Source organism: Pararge aegeria, chromosome Z (genome assembly GCF_905163445.1).
Source record: "Pararge aegeria chromosome Z, ilParAegt1.1, whole genome shotgun sequence".
Taxonomy (NCBI): Eukaryota; Metazoa; Arthropoda; class Insecta; order Lepidoptera; family Nymphalidae; genus Pararge; species Pararge aegeria.
The window spans coordinates 2,935,867-2,954,081 of NC_053208.1; positions in this window are offsets into that span (position 1 = coordinate 2,935,867).

An 18,215-nucleotide genomic window follows, 5' to 3' on the forward strand; every position below is an offset into this window, starting at 1 on the left:
ATTAAATAGATACTAAATCAATATTCAGATAAACATAAATATATTTTTAATCTAGCACCTATAACCCGCGCTTGTACCACTTTAGCATATAGGGTGCATTCAAATTAGCCACCGAGTGCCGCGCGGTTGTCAACTTCATATTAATCTCGCTCAGTTGACACAGGGTTTCTACAATCATAATATAGAGCTACTATTTAAATACATTATGTACAATCGCGATGCAAAACATTACTTAAAAGGCTTTTCTTATTATTTCTTAGTAGCCTGCAGCCTTAGTACGAGATCTGCCTACTCTCAATCGAGGAAAGGTTTTCGCATATCCAACTCTGAACCGTCAAAGAAATATAGGCCAGATTCATATTCCCGTTTTCACTAACAACCGACAATTTCTATTGAAGTAACGCCTAAACAAAGAAGATTCCTAGGCATACATTTACCTTTCACCAATCGATTTACAGTAGGCAACTCATGTAACCTTACTTATCTATGGCTCTTACCACAACGTGTGGTATTCTGTGTTTGTATTATCATATTTTTCATTATTAAAAAAAAAACTTTCAAGTGTCAGTTTACGAGTTCCCTAAACTTAAAGAAACCCCAAAATCGGTGTCGCAACTTAAGACGGTGCCTATCGTCACTAGACATCACATAAGAGTTCGTGAAACCTTTCTTTTCTCTAGAAATGACCTTAATTACTAGACATCCGACTAAGGCGATTCGTATGTATAGTGAAAACGTTCATTCGTTTTGTAGTGCATCAGAAATGTTCGAATGACTCCTCGATGTCGACAGGGCAAATCTTGTACTAGAGAGACTAGGGCAAATCTTGTACTAGGTAGGTTGAGACTAGGTACCTACTGCTACTGGCCATCGATGTTAGCAATTTAGAACTGTCCATCTCCGTGCTTCAGCGTGCACGCACAACTATAGATTCCAGTTGTCAAATTTTTACTATAATAGACTAGCGCTTGACCACAATATCACCTGCTGGAAAGTGTAGATGTGGCCTAAGATGGGACGCGATTGCCCAGAAGATGCCTATTCACTTTTTTTTTTAATGATACCCAGGTTGTAAGAATTAGGAAACACAGAACTCGGAAGGTTCCAAACCCCAGCCATGCGTAAAAGAAAAGAAGATGCAAATCGCTTCGTGGTAGTTTTAGGGATATTAACAACATAGGGGTGAAAACCCGCCCGGTGGCTTGCAGTGCGATACTAGAATAGTGAGGAGGGGAAACTCTTGGCCCTCTCCCATTAGAGATGCGGCCTGTACTTTTTTTTTATCAACGATAGGCCAGCACTTGACGATAATCATGCCCGTTAGAAAGCAATGATGAGGTCTAAGTTGGAGAACGCTTGCCTAGAAAAAGCCTATTCACTCTAGCCTTGTAGGTACTAAAATTATACGTGGCAGGAAACACAGATGCCGGGAGGGCGTATCCGCAGTGGCACCTACTATAGATGTTCAGAAGATGATAATGCTGAGTCCTATTGATTTTACATAATATGTAAGTATCTTACGTTAAGTACGTTTCATCGACTTACGCTATAATGCCACGTGACCTGTGCACGTGACGTCGACAGAACCAATAAGTACCTATTATATCTATTAGAGAAGTTATACTCATTTAATCTACTAGACTGTGACACAATAGGACCTAACTAGGCTGTGTAAAGCAATAATATATACCTACCCATAAATTTGATTCATTAAAACTGTTACAATGTCCTTTCACTCTATGTAGGTTTCTTTCGCTATGCAGGGTTTGGGACTAATAGGTTACAATTTTATAATTTTTATTAGTGTTTTTAACTACACTTGGAGGAAATTTTTATATGCATTTTAAAAATTTATAATTTCTCCAAGTGTAGGTAAAACACTAATAAAATTTATATAAAAGCAATGTGTCTTCTCTTGTTTCAAACGTGTCTCATTGTAATATGGAACTTTGAAAACGTAGATCGAAACTGCAACGTTTCCTACTAGATGACGCTACAGTCGCTATAAGACTGATGTAAAAGGCAAATACTAATTTCGGCATCGATGGTAGGAGAGCCGTAACTTAATTGGAAAAATCGCTCAGGCCGCGATTGCCAGAGAGTCGCAGGTTCGAATCCTGTCGGTTACGAAAATATTTATGTGCATTTTGAATTTATAAAAATTAATAGGTTACAAACAAACAGATAGATTTTCGAATTTTGTATATTAGTTATGAACTTTATTAGTTCTGGTTAAAATACACTATAATCTCAGGAACTTCCCTACGCTACCCTACTAGCCAATTCGATAAAATATTTTCACACCGCTTGCTTGATCATCTCTCACATAACAGAAAAATTCTAAAGATTGTTAAACTTTAAAATGATGTTGGAAAAGAGCAATCTGCTGAGTTTCTTGCCGGCTCTTCTCAGTGGCGTCTGCCTTCCGAACCGGTGGTAGAGTCACTACAAACATACTTGACGTTTCATAAGTGCTTATTAATTAGGCCTACTTGAAATAAATGAATTTTGAATTTGAATTTGATAATGCCATATTATTAGGTATGTTATTGAAAGGTAAAGCAAGTCATTACTTAAATAACGCTTTACGGCTTTACGGGGCTGTGATGCTGTATTGAAAGCCATTACCAGGTAGTAATGTGATTTGATCCGAATAAAATTCTGTTTGTTTTAAATAAATAAATATACTACGACAATACACACATCGCCATCTAGCCCCAAAGTAAGCGTAGCTTGTGTTATGGGTACTGAGATAGCTGATGAATATTTTTTTTATGAATATAATACACATAAATACTTATAATATACAGATAAACACCCAGACACTGAAAAACATTCATGTTCATCACATAAACACTCTCCTGTTGTGGGAATCGAACCCACGGCCTTGGACTCGGAAAGTAGGGTCGCTGCCCACTGCGCCACTCGGTCGTCAATGTTTAATGCCGTTTTAATGTTACAATCTCGCTTTTTCGAATGATTGCATCGCTTTATCTACTAAGAGCTTCTGAAGCGTGAACCATAGAGTGTAGAGTATTGAAAATGAAGTCGATGTCCTAACCACTGTTCTGTCACCGCTTCTCTACTACTACTAATAGATATTTCGTGGATGTTTTGATTTGAAAATAGAAACCTATCTTAACAGTTCTGCATCTAAAACGCGGGCAATATCTAATGAAGTATCTAAAGTGAGGTACATACATAAGTAGGTAGTCGAAGGATGCACTCTGCGGTGCAAAGGAGATAATGATCGTCTCTAGCGCCACAATGGTGTTACAGATGCCCCCGGGGCAGCACACAATGGGAGGAAGCGAGAGCGATGCTGACCTAACTTCCGCTTGTTAACAGCCGTTTTCAATTCACGAAGCTTCCGATGTATCTCATTCCATTAGACTACACACACCTCGCTGCAATCCTAGTAACTTACAAACTTTACTTTGGGAGTTGGAGTAAGTAGTTCGAGCTTTTTAGTAGTAACCTTTTTTTAAACTCCACGGGCGAAGTTCCTACTACCGCCATATTTATTTCTGTCGGCAAGCAGCGGTACTGCATTACGGTCTGACGAGCGTAGTTGCCGGTACGATTTCACGCACATGAGGCACGTTGGGAAAGGTAGACTTTATACGCCCTTGAGAACTTGACGCGAATTCTCAGGCTTGCAGGATTACTCGCGATACTTTCCTTCACCTTTTTTCGTTCTTTACTGAAGTGAAGTTATATTAAGTGATATTTATTTTAACTTAGTAAAGTTACAGTTGCTTGCAGGGTATAGTACTCTGTCCTCCCGAGAGGAAAGCTGATGCCTTATCCACTAGGCTGTCAATGTCACCGCACAATCCTTACTCTATGGTAACATGACATTTTAGTCTCACAAACAAACACTGATTTGAATGAACACGCTCGATACCTGTGCTGAGCTGCTAATTTGCAACGCTAAATCGGGTTTATTGGTTACATTACACCGCAATATATCACTCAATGAAGTCGAATTCGATACTGGATGTAATTCAGTAATCTCCCGACCTCCTTTTCGACAACCTTTCTGACGCACCTTTGAGCGCTGTGGTTATAAATGGAAGGTGCCTAGTACGATCCCCGGCAGTGGTCAAAGTCAAAGTCAAATATTTCTTTATTCAAATAGCTCGTAGATGGCATTTTTGACGCGTAGGTACATTTCATGCAAAATCTGACATAGAAGTGAGTTGATGGTGAATCTAAATTCGTCAAATTAAAACTAACTAACTAACGAGGGTTCCAAACGCGCCCTGGTCTAAGAAGAAGGCAACAACAAACTTAGCCGGTTGTTTTCTTTTTCGCTATCACCTTCTCACATTGACATTTAAAACTATTAACACTCAATATATAAACTAGGATCACGAATCGCGTCGTGAAAAATTTAAACAAATAGGTATTCTTACAGTAGCTTCGCAATATATCTATAATAAAATAGTCTTTGTGAGATAAAATATTACTCTTTAAAAACAAAAAGCTGAAATTAACAATCGACTTACCAGAAACGGACATAAATTAGTGATATCTGCATATCGTCTGCGAAAGGTGCAGAACTCCTTTGTGGGGTTGAGTATACGCCTTTACAACATGATTCCTAAGGAAATTCTTGACCTACCAATGCATACATTTAAAAAATGTGTTAAAACGCATCTAGTACAGCGAGGTTACTATACATTTGATGAATTCCTCAAGGACAAGGTAGATTGGAAGCAGCCAGCCTCGCTCTCATCTCCCGTAAGATAGAAAAATGATTGTAAATGTTGATGTTGGAAAAGAGCTGAGTTTCTTGCCGGCTCTTCTCGGTAGAATCTGCTTTCCGAACCGGTGGTAGAGTCACTATAAACATACATACTTGACGTTTCAAAAGTGCTTATAAAGTAGGCCTACTTGAACAAAATAATTTTAATTTTAATTTATTAAAGAAGCAACATGGTTAGGGCAGTAATTTACACCCAAGTATTTTTTTGCTGACGTAGTCCTTAAGACTATAATAAGACTTAAGGCAATTTAGGAATTTCTCGTCTGGTCTAGTGGGACGCTTTGACCATGGCTAGTTACCACCCTATCAAGTAGGTGCCGCTAACTGATCAACCCCGCCCCTATTCGCCAGGTATCCACGGAACCGCTAATCATTACTTCTTTAACCTTCTTTCTCTTTTTCTTCTCATCTCTTTCTCATTCTTTTCTCCTCACTATTACGGTTCTCAACATGCAGTCGAAAGCTACGACTATGCAGGTTCCACTCTATGCTAACGCAGCGGGCGCGAGCAAAAAGGTTAACGAAAAGCAGTGGGCTCGGTTGGGTCAAGTGGCCACCGATTTATGGGAGCCGCAAAAAATGTACCATCTGCCCCACGGGAGTAGGCTGCGTTCTTATAGAGCGTTCAAATACTGTGGCGATGTATGGATTTATGGATCTTTGTCTCTTTCATGAAAAAACTAGTGATTACTGAAATTTGTATTGCACATAGATAACACATACTTTTTTTCACCAAAAAAATTCAAACTTCCCACACGATTTGTGAAAACTGAATTTCTCGTTGATATGCGTAAAATAAATTATTGATTGCAGTAGTTTATACTTACTTCAAAAATATTATTATAATTTTGAAAGGTTGGACGGATATTTGTTACTCAATCACGGCTGGAGTGATCTGGATAAAATTAAGCACAGAGACAGATTATAGTCCGGCATAGCGTCCTGAAAAAATGCACAGTTCCCGTGGGATAGATTTATTTGTTTCTGTCATGTTTGTTTTTTGCATGATAATATTTGCTTTGCACTCCACTAAATTCACTGCGAAGCATTCAAATTTGCCTAATTTTACCTTCAATTCTCCTAGCTTCGTTCTGCTAAGGTCACCACTTATGTTGGTTATTTGAAACAGCAACCCGATCAGTAGGTCCACAAAAGTTACAGGTACTTCGAAGAAGAATAAACAAACAAATCTTGCAGCTTAGAACGAAATTAATTCTAATTTCGATATCTAAACATTTGATCACAAACAATATAGAATAATAGAGATAAGGACTTTTGACACTATCTAGTTACAAACATAGTTGGTCCACACTATCAGCTTAATCGTGCTGCATGTCATTGGCGTTGACACCAACTATATACTACGGATACCTACACATCAAAATTTCCAGCCGAACGAAGGCTGCTATTTGTTCTATATGATAACATAATAATCTTCATTAGCATCAACCTATTACCAGCCTACTACAGGGCACAGGTCTCCACTTTTTGAAAATGTTTCAGACACCATGCTGGCCTAGTGCGGGTTAATGGACTTCAAACAACTTTGGGAACATTATGAAGAACTATTAGGCATGCAGAGTTTTCCTTTGCTCTCTTCTTATTTTATTTTATATTTTCTTTAATTGGAAAACCAACAGTTTTAGATACTCAATAGTTAACAAATTGGTTGACTTAAAACTAATAACAGGTTTCCACAGATAAGTCTTATACAAACAAGGGTACCTGATAGAACCCAGCAAAAACGCAGCAAACTATAACTGTTAAGTTTACCTAGCATGCAACAGTTTATCTACTAAGTTGCGACGTACACTGTTAATATTACCATAAAATAAGTCAATTAAGAAGGCGAGAGACACGGATTACAATATAATTAAATCTATTCTTAGTTTTAGTGAAGGGTACATGCAGAATCTTTTTATGCCTAGGTAATCGTGAGGGTAAAATTAAATCTAACTTAGTAAGTAATTCCGGACTATCTATTGACCCTCTAGCAATGTTAAGTAAGAGACGAACATCGGCAATGTTTCTACGTGTATGAAGGGGTACAAGGTGTAAATCCGAACATGATTCGTAGATTCTTATTGTAATCTTAGTGACCAATTTAGTACGCAACTTTACATGCGCTGCTCCAATAGGAGTTGGAGGGCCCTTTGGTGGCACTTTGTGCATCACTTATCGCCGACGGCTTAAACTGATCTCGGAGGCGCGAGGGTAACAGCTCCAACATCCGAACTGCGATCCGCTGTGGAACGAGGCAAGTCAACACGCGTAACTTGAATTCTTCCATCGGGCAGGCGTTCGGAACTCAATGTACTACGGGCCCTTAATATTTATCCGCCCACAATGTTGACAGCGAAAAAATCGCTTCCTATTACCGGATGCGGAAGTGACAGCACTGGCCCGCACTCAGCCGCACCCATCCGCACTTCTCGCCACAGACGAGACGGCATTTCTTATCTGGTTAACACGTGTCGACTGTGTACTGCACTAACAGCATGTTCAGAAATCATGCTTTCGATTTCATAAGTGCCTACTTGACTTAAGAAAAAATTTATCAGCTTTTTTTTCGACGTCTGGTTTTAGTTACAATGCAGTAACGTCGCGCTTAGACATAGATAGTTTACAACGCGAATACTCGGAATTTAAATTGGTCTGTCCAGACAGGTCAAGGCTTCCCACTAGTGCTAAGACGCCGCGCCTTGCCTCCACCGTATTTACAATATCTCGCTCTTGCATTGCTGTTTCTTTCTCACTACGCTGCCTGCCCACGTCGGTCTGAACTCTTACAGAAAATATATGGTTTATGAAGAACAATTTGTTTCTAAGAAGCTCAGAAACACTTAGACGGAGGAATAGATATGCTGCTGCTATGCTGTCCAATAGCAGAATAACTCTCTGTTTAAACGGACCAATAATTTAATTCGACAGGCAATTCTATATACCAAGTGTCACGAGCTCCAAAGCTTAACTGATATTTTTTCTGTTGTTGAAAGTTTATTGCACCCCCCTAGCTAATGGTAGCAAGGTTTAAAAGCTAGGATCTGAGACCTCTTTCCTCTTCTAAATGAAGCCAAACTGCTAACATATCTTCGTGAGTCTGACTTCTAGCAGCGGCTGAGACCTTCATTTTAGAAACTTATACATAAATCCATAATATCTCATCTTTCCTTTACTGAGGCACAGATATTCTTCCGCAATAAGAAGACCGTAGTGCACCAAACTGGCAAAGTACGGATTGGTGGACTTCTACTCTGCTTCAATCTAAGTTAATCCTATAAGCTCAAGCAAATTCAAAACTCCGTAACTATTTAACTATTACTAATTGATGAAAAATTCATTTAAGGGTATAAAACCATAAAAATAACGTTCTAAAATGAAACGCTTTTAATATTTCGATCTGATGTGTGCTCTTCTTGACTATATTGAATCTAATCTTATGTGAGCTAGATTTGTGGCTTAAATAATATGACACTTTATCAAATCGGCCCAATGGAGATTATACCATTTACTATATTACCCTTGTTTCATTTAAGTCAGGTGTAAAAAAGAAATCGAGTTAAATAAAATGTCCAAGTTGTCCGGCGTCCCCTTAATTTCTTGTCCCCTAGTATTTTTTTAATTCCGCTCGCATATAAAATTACATTATAAGGGACATTGAAGAACGAAAAGTGTAGGTATGAGCTATCATGATTCGCACTTCTCTTAGCGCGTTCGGATACTGTTGGGCTATGGACAAATGATTCCGCCACTTTGAGCCTATTTGAGCGAGAATCTATGGGCTTTGGAAATCTACAAGTCTTGTTGTAAAAAAAGGACTAGGTATATCTCAGTTTCCATAAATTTAAGCCAAAAAAATTTACAACCATTATTAATAAAGATACCTTGAGATCGTATTAACGCGCGTACGTGTGTGCATCAACGTTTGTAAATTATTATCTATTGCCGTTACCTTTTCTATTGTCCTTATAATCCGTGAACTCACGTGACCTTAGAACGCAGCTGATGTTATGGTTGTCACTGCGGATCGTTGTATGACATCTTTAAATTATAGGAAAAAGGTGTGAAACAAACCAGTAATTAGCTATTTAAAAGTCTATCATAGTGTTTTAAACGGGCCCCTAAGCGATTTAGCGTTCAAACTCTAAGTCTAATAGAAACATACAGGGTTAAATATAACTGCCAAACTCCGTAACAGCACGGCTAGCATGGGCAGGATACAAATATCTCCCCGTGGAAAGGATGAAAATGTATCTTCTCCTACAGCTTTATCAACTCTGCGAGCACTGGCGCACAAGTGGGAATAGTATCCTAATAATATATGCATAAAAATAAACGGGGGTAAACTTCTCCCATTTCCCGCAGGTGGACACATTAATTATATCCCCGGTCAGGGGAAAAGTCGGGGATATCATTTTTGTCTGTGCTAGGATTTTTGCCCTGCAGGTTGGCCAGCTATCATCTTAGGTTGTGTAATCACATTACCACCAGGTGAGATTGCAGTCATGGGCTAACTTGTAGAAGAATTTAAAATATATATTTATATATATGGTTTGGTTGCTTTTATGCGCGTAAAATATATATATTTTATGTGCATAAAAGTATTGAAGAAATGTAAAATATGTCACATCCCTTTTCAGCAGTAACTGTCGAGTTTATAGGAGTGTACATTCCGGTCTATGTAGGTGGGTAGGACGTTTTCAATGTTGAGTCGCTCGGAGCGATTGAAGGCGCTTCTGGCTGACAGCGATGTTTCAGTCGCGAATTTCGTAAAGTGGGCGCAGGGTGCGGAGGAGGTGGGGGGTTCACACACGTTGTCGTAACTGGTGTCTCAAGCGCTAAGAGCTTTCTTAGATGAAAATGCATTTACATTTCCCGTGCGAGAGAGCACACGTGGTGTGATTGTGGCCCCCGCCGTCGCACCCCTACTTCGCGTTTGTCGCAGACTGCCACGCGTGAGCCGCAGAGCCCGGCAGCGAGAGAGACCGTTTCGAACGCAAAACTTTGTAATAGTGTGAAGCTATTGTGACAGTGCTTGGCCGGGGAAGTACTACCGTCTCGCTTATTCCACCGCCAAGCTCAATTGTTGTGATGCTGTGGGTCTGAAGGGCATGGTTGCTGTAATAACAGGCGCATTTGGCTTAACACCCACGCCTCTAGTCGATGGGTACAGGGCAGTTGCAGGACGTTTTTCTTGCATGCGTAGTGTTGCTGTGTTTATAGGAGATGGCTTTCCACTTACTGTTATCTCCAAATTATTGAAAAAAATATTTGATTGGAGATCAAATAATTTGTATAAGCAGTCGAAAGTGTGAATAAAGAAGAAGAAGAAGAATAAACACTTTATTGCACGTATAACATACAGGACAAGAAACAGTAAGGAGTATACAGTACACAATGTAGACATGCAAAGGCGGCCTTATAACTGCAAGCAATCTCTTACAGGCAACCTTTGTAGATAGGACTTATAGCAAGAGATAGTGCCAAGAGTGTATAAAATACATAAATACAAAAACGTATAGATACAAATAAATATATAATTTAAAAAAATATACGTAATATATAAATATAAAATATACATAATAAACATGACTTGCAAGCTGACTCGTCAAATTTTTAATTTACAGTCTCGCGACTTGGTCTCTGTTTATCTTGTATAAGTAGATACTTAAATAGTACTAATGTGCGATTTATATAAATCCCGAGCGTATGGGATAAGAAGATGGATTATGTGATCTGCCGGACACAGATTCTAGTTAGGTTGGACAAGGGTAAGCTTTATGTAGCATCACTATGTCGGAACATTCTATAGCGCTAGGACGTGTTGTATATATGTTAGTCAGGGCAGATTAACGGATGATTTTATTTGAAAACATGCGCAAGTCTGTCTTTAAAGCACATAAACACACATATTAAAGCTGATTTACATATAAGCAGTAGCGTGCATAGAGGGTATGCACAGGGTATGCAGATGGTATGAATAAAGAAAATCTCCAGTATAATTTATAATTACCTAAACCTACCCGGCTTTTTATAACTCTTACAATGATATCCTTAAGTTTTTTATAACTTGTCCTGGAAATTTTCTTAATTTTATATAATCTGTTTACCCTGTGCATACCCTCTATGCACGCCACTGCATATAAGAGCATGTTTACTAGGTACCCACCTAAAAACCACCACCAAGTTAACCACCTGAAAATTCCGCTTAAATGAAAAAATACAGTCCCTATCAATGTTGGGCCCGGGATTGTAATCCAGGATCTCGTGGTATGACCAAGGAAGCAGTCACTAAGCAGTCATACTTAAATATGCAGCAGCAAAAGTAACGTGCGGATCGTGCGGTAGTGTGCGATTAGCATTGCTATGCGATTGACACCGTGTTCCGTGTATTTGAATGCTGGCTAGTAGAGAGCTAGGTAGCAGGTGGATACCGTGCATAAAAGGATCTCAGGGACACCACACACTTATCAGACGGACCGCTTTCGTATAATGCTCCAGAGCCTCAGAGCTCGCTGAAAATATGCACTCTGTAAGCGTTTACAAAAAATATACGAATTGCTCCACAGCTTCGTGACTCGCCAAGCTGTTTCTTCTCTGGTTCTTTTCTTAGGCTTAGCCCCAACCACTAAGCTGTCACCTTATTTACATACGGAATATATCAAAGTGTAGTTGGTTTTAAATTTAAAAAAAGTTTTTTACTTGGTTTTACCTAAATCGGTATATAACGGCTTGGTTGTTTAAAAATGTATCGAATAATATTACACGTTGTTATACAAATACTTAAAAGATGAATATCTTAACGACATAGATGCATGAAACGATGAGCCCCGCATCCAGATTCACAAGATAAGATAAAATCTAGTAATTGTTATTGTAATACTGCAAACAGTTACATAAAGTAGGTATGGTGTCTACTACAGTGTGTGTATGCGTGTATGTGTGTGTGTGTGTGTTTTTGTTAGAGTTGTGTGGATGTGTGCCTGTGTGTGTCTGTGTGTATGTGTGTCTGTGTGTGTGTGTGTGTGTGTGTATGTGTGTCTGTGTGTGTATGTGTGTCTGTGTGTGTGTGTGTGTGTGTTTGTCGGTATTGTTCTTAGTTATGTTTGAGGTAAAATCGGAGCAAACTCCTAGAATGGACTGGGATACATTTTAAATCCAAAATGCCTGCCACCACAAAATGAAGGCTTACATTTATTTATTTTATGTCGGGGTTTTTTTAAGTATTAATTTATAACTTTTGCTCGCTTGCTCTACTCTACGCTCTACTCGCTCGCGGTAGGACCTGCTTTTCAAACCGGTAGTCGATTCTATACTAACGAACACAAAGCTAATTAGCGGCTACCTTTTGTTAACAATTTTAATATAAGAGAGATAGCTTTACCTACTTTCTTGTTACACCAAGTTGCCAATAATACAAGCGGGAGTAATATATTGTTCGACAATTACATATCATTCGTGACAAATAATGGCAGTATATACATTTGTTATTTATTTAGTCAATTTCTTATCATATTTTACTGGGGGACCTTTGTTGGGATGACCCTTTTGTAGGCCTACTTGCAACAAATTATTTATTTCCCCTAACGAATCATCTGCATCCCTGACAAATACTATTAAAATTGTAAAATGAATTAATTAATTAGACCCTCGAAAAAAGGTACACCCCGCTTAACACCCCTCACTTGTGCATCCATCTACGCATGGACTTATTAGCTTTTGTTATATCGCTGTCCGTATACCATTAAACCATACCATGTAGTACCTGTCCTATACCTTGAATGGATAGGTATAATATACATGTCCTAAGGGACTTTCAATTGCACTCAAAATTTTATATTTTTTAATTACGTAGTATCTGAGTAAAATATATTTAATTAAAAATGCAACATTTTATTAATTACTATGCACGGGAGACTTAGAATGTAGATATTTATTCGGTTATTTAATAACTAAAAAAAAAATAAAGAAAAGAAATAACTTTCTTTCAAAAAAGAAAGCATGTGTTTTTAAGGACCTACTCGCGTTAGAAGTTATACTTCTTTGAGGTAAAAAGATGAAAATCTTTTCAAGAATTTTATCTTTCGCCTTATTTCTACGTTTGTGGAAAAAACGATACAAACAATAGAAATGGTGTTTAATAAATTAAAAGTTTTTTTATAACGCATCTAGTTAAATAAAATGTATATAAATGTCACAAATAAATACATTTCGTGAATACAGTTGTCAGTTCTCACGCAAACATACGTAGATATCCTTACTTTTGAAAAACTAAAATGATGACTATAGATAACTCCAGGGTATCGATGTTTTGTAACGGTGTACAGGCGTATTTTTCGCAAAAAGAAGTATAACTTCAAAAGGTTAAAGAAATCAGTTGCTAGCGGGCTCAACCTGTATCTTGGAGAAACATGAGTATTTACATTACTTGACTTTCTTGACTAGATTTTCGACTGTATACTAAATTATACTTTAAATCTTCAGGGTTTCAATTTGTTTCTTTATTCAAATAGGCCCATAGATGGCATTCTTGATGCGTACTTTACCTAGAACATGTGTACATGCTAGTGAGTACTTAAAAGTAAGGCGATATGGATTCCAAAACGTTGTACCTACGTGTTTGTGCCTAAAAAGGAGTACAGTATTGCCATGGTTTCAAAAGGTACATACATTTATGTACTAGCGACCCGTCTCGGCTTCGCGCGGGTGCAATGTAGATACTAAATGTGGCTACCACACATTTTTATTGATTATAAAAGATACAATTCCGTAGCACATTAATTTAATCTACCTCGTAAGTTTAAGCTTGCATTTGTAATAATAAATTTGGCGTACAAAAATATGTTTGTTTCGACATCACATTCGGCTTAAAGACATTTATTTCTCAAAAAGAACGCACTTCACCAACATCGAGAATACAATAATATTTTAAAATTAATACGTTCAAATCTTTGAATTTCTTCGTTTCTCCCTACTATAAAAAATAAAAAATTATAGCATATAATCACTTTATTTGAATTTCTATTGATATATCCGCAACATATAGTGACATATCATTATCTACTGCGGAAAACTGCATTAAAATTCGTTGCGTAGTTCTAAAGATCTAAGCGTACAAACAGCGGGAGCGACTTTGTTTTATACATATGTAATGATTTACGAGTAATTATGCATGTGAGTTTCTTTGTTCCACCATAACTTCTAGATGCCCTAACAAAGTGTTATGTATGACGTGTCGTTAGAATTCTTACAATATCCTCATGTAGGTATATTTAGTACATTTATTTTCTTTTCGAAACAAATTCAAAATGTCGGCTGCATGTCGCCATTTTGAATTTGTTGCGCGGTGAAAATTCGTAGTGGTCTCGTTGTTTTTTTTATACGCACCTACTCGTTATATGCCTTTTAAGATTAAGACATGGCAAATTTTTTTACGTCTCCTTAATATAGACCAAGCTCCAAATGTCCAAAAGTTAAATTGGTAATTGATTAGATAACAAAAGAACTTTAAGCATTTAACGTGGTTTCTAAGTGTATTTGAAGAATATAATCGCCATAAAAAATTATGTGTGTCGGCGGGCGTCTATAAATAATTCATAACATATAATATATCGTGACCTACAATCTGTCATACAAGCAGGTGTGCGTGTGTGGTGCAAAAGTTAACTTTTGTTGTTAATCTGTAAACAATTTTAAGCATGTTCTACTGCTAATCAAGAAATCCTAGATTCAATGTCCTGATCCGACCAACATATCTTATACGTGTACGGGCTTTTTGCCTAGAATTTCATATTACCCGAATTTAGGAAATTAGCATACATAATACGTGGCTCGTTGAGCATGTTAAGCCAGTCGAAGTACACGAAGCCGCAATAGGCAACGTAGAGGGTATTTACCCCTTTTCCGGTGGGAATCCCAGCAAACAACTTTTCTAAGTTATGTGCGTTTTAAGTAATTGAAAATATCACTTGCTTCGACGGTGACGGAAAACATCTTGAGGAAACAGGCATGCTTGAGGATTCTACACAATGTTCTCAAAAATATGGGGAGTCTTGGATAGAAGCAGGCGTTACTTTGCGGTAATCCATAATATATTATGAAAATTAAGCTTAATTTGCTATACTCCGCAAACAGCAGCTGAATCTGTATGGTGTAATTTATAATTACTTCAATCCGTATAATCCACACCAAACAGATCCTCGGCAATGTACTCTCTTCGCCCGTTTCGCTCCGAAACCGGAGCATCGTCAGGAGATGTTGACTTTACAATGACTCTCATAATCACTTAACAATTATTCATTGTAAAGTCAACATCTTCTGAGGATGAGGTATAGACTGGCATGCAGTGGCGTGCACACGGTTTTCACCACAAAGAAAAAAGATGCCATGAAATGGTAAAATCCTTCGCATTTATGAGTTACTAGCGCACCCAGCCCACTTCGCCGGGCTAGATTTTGCTTTATGTTATTTAAACAATAAACTTACATCATTAAATTTTGAATTTAAGTCTCACAATATATTAAATCATTTATTTCTCTCCGTATTCGTTCTCGTCTATTCTCTTCTCGAGCGGGTGAAGATCATTATCTACACCCATGTACGGGTGTACATGGGTGTAGATAATGATCTTCACCCGCAACAATAGAATATCATCATTCAAGAAGAGGAATGCTCCGATCGTCACCAAACTTAACAGGATTACTCGCCAGGTCAATCCGGAGATTCCCTGGAAGTTTTATTGAAATCGGTCCAGCCGTTTCGGAGCCTATACGGAACATACTCACACACTTTCTCTTTTATAAGTATATATAGAAGATAGATTGATACAAAAATGTTAGTAGGAAGAGCTTTTGTACATGTATGAAGTGCACGCCACTGCTGACATATGCTAACTCGGGACACTTTTTTCGTTAAATTTAAATTTATATTACGTTAGTTAGTTAGGTAATAGGACGTAAGTTAGTTAAGGAGAGTAACACGTGCTAATTTTAGACCAGAAAAGCATTTAGTAAGCGGTAACGCTGTGGAATGCAGTCTCTGATGACATTCGACTTTCTAAGTCCCTTGCGATTTTTAAAAGTCTTCTAAGGTGGCACTATTTGTCACTATAAATATGTTAATACTATATGTGTATTTATGTGTATATTTATATATATTTATATAGTTTGTAAATCTATGTAAATATATGTATAGAATTGCGATTTCCCGACACTCATTGCCTTATTTCATTATTTAAGGTAGAAGTAGAATCCTGGAAGAGATCAGTTTCAGTTTTAGTGAGCCGCCTTTTGCACCTAATTATGTTTAAGTAAGTGTTCCTATATTTGTTTTCCTATATTATGCAATAAATTTGTTTCAATAAATAAATAAAATAATAGTAGAAAACCGTAATAAACTGGGACGGCGAACGCTAGCTGCAGAAATAAAAATGGTGGTAGCAATACTGTCAGGTCTCGGATACGATTCTATCTCTTCACCGAGTTTAATGTACATTGTACACCCCATTGGGGTGCGTTCCCGTGATATTTGCTGAAAGGCTGTATGAGGCTGTATTGGTTTCGTCAAACACTTTGGCAGTAATCTGTACTGTTTACGTATTGTTGCGTTTGTCGCCCGCTCGATCTAATCGCGACTATCTCAATCTTAATTCAACTGTATCTACCTATTTGACCTACTTTCATTGTTTCCGCATAGCTCTATACACTTTAACCAGTTCAATTCGTACCTATTTTAAAAACGGGTTTTACTTTAAGAAATAATAATTACAGAAACTTAGTTACACTATGTTGTCCACCAGTTTGCACCGAGGCAGCTTATTGGATGGATATTTTGATGATGATGATGACGTCTGCCGTCATCCAATCCGCACTGGGCCATAGTCCACCACGCCGGCCCAGTGCGGATTGATGGGCACACGTTTTTGCGAAAATTATACAGGACTCTTATGTTAGCAGGTTTACTCACGATGTTTTCCTTCACCGTTAAAGCAAATTATATTTTAATTGCTTAGAACGCAGATAACGTAGAAAAGTTATAGGTCTGTGCTGGGATTCGAACTCGGCTCCCCGAATGAGGCCGGAGTCCTAACCACTAGGCTACGACCGTTATATGATGTCACTATGTTGCAAAAAAACCTACTTTAATAACTACTTTATGTACATAGCAAATATATAAGTCATGTCATGTTTTCCAGTAAATAGATTAGCTATCTACCAAATTTTCATCAACCTATTAAACGTCTGGCCATAACGCTTTTATCAATTTTTTATACCACTACAAGCTCCCTCACCTGGTTATAGTGATGATGCAGTCCAAATTGGTTGCGGGCTAACCTGTTAGGGGTATGTAAGTTTTATTAAACCTTTGTAAAGTTTCGATACGCAGAACGCTAAATTGCTTGGAGTCTTTGACGATAAGGTGGTAACTAGCCACTTAGCCACTTAGTAGGGAAAAGATGCGCACAACGAGATAATAACGTCTATCTACTTGCTCGTTTTATTCAATATAAATCGGTCGAGTAAACGCTCGAGATAATTACATCAAGGCAAATTCATTACTTATAAATGGCAAAAATGCAGAGCCGGGAGTCGAACCACAACGATTCTTATGAAAACGGGAAAAGGCTAATGCGGGAACATTCCTCAATCTCATGGGAAATCATAAATGGTTCGGACCAAGTCGCCAGCAACCAACAGTATAAATTAATTTTACCGGAATAAGAAACCATTTGTTAAATAACTAACTATAAATTCAAATTATTAAAACCCCCGGCGGATTAAAAATAAATCTAATTCAACTTTTTCTGGTGTCGGCCATCTTGGATTTGATATTATACTCGTCAAGACCTTTTTAATTGATACCCATTTTAAGGGAATTGTGTAAAAATAACCCGCCATTTTTGACGGCAGCCATCTTCAATCGATTTTCATCAAACAAAAAATCAAAATAAAAATCGGCTCATCCGTTAGGAAGCTTCAATGCCACAGACACACACTCACACACATACACAGATACACGTTAAACTTATAACACCCCGTCGTTTTTGCGTCGGGGATTAAAAAAAAAACACACCGATCGTCTCTATTTGCTACACTCAGTTACGTACGTAATTGATCACATTCGCTAATCGGCTAGTATCGTTGTAACGTAATTTCAAATCGCCATTTCCAAAGAGCGATTCATTATTTCAATAAGGTAAGGTCATTTGGCTTTCTCATTAATTTGGCTAAAAGCTTTCGGGCTATTGCGGTCAATCTAGTTCCTATTCTTTTAAATATTCATCACCAGTCTGCCGGTCAGAAGCCAGAGGTCTAGGCTGCTAGCTGTTTTAGTAAAAGGCTAAAACAGTCACACCTTTGCAATTGTGGCTCCTTTTTTACCAATGACAGAAAGTACGAGTACTGAAGTAAAATAAATTGTACGAGAATACACTTATTAAAAGATT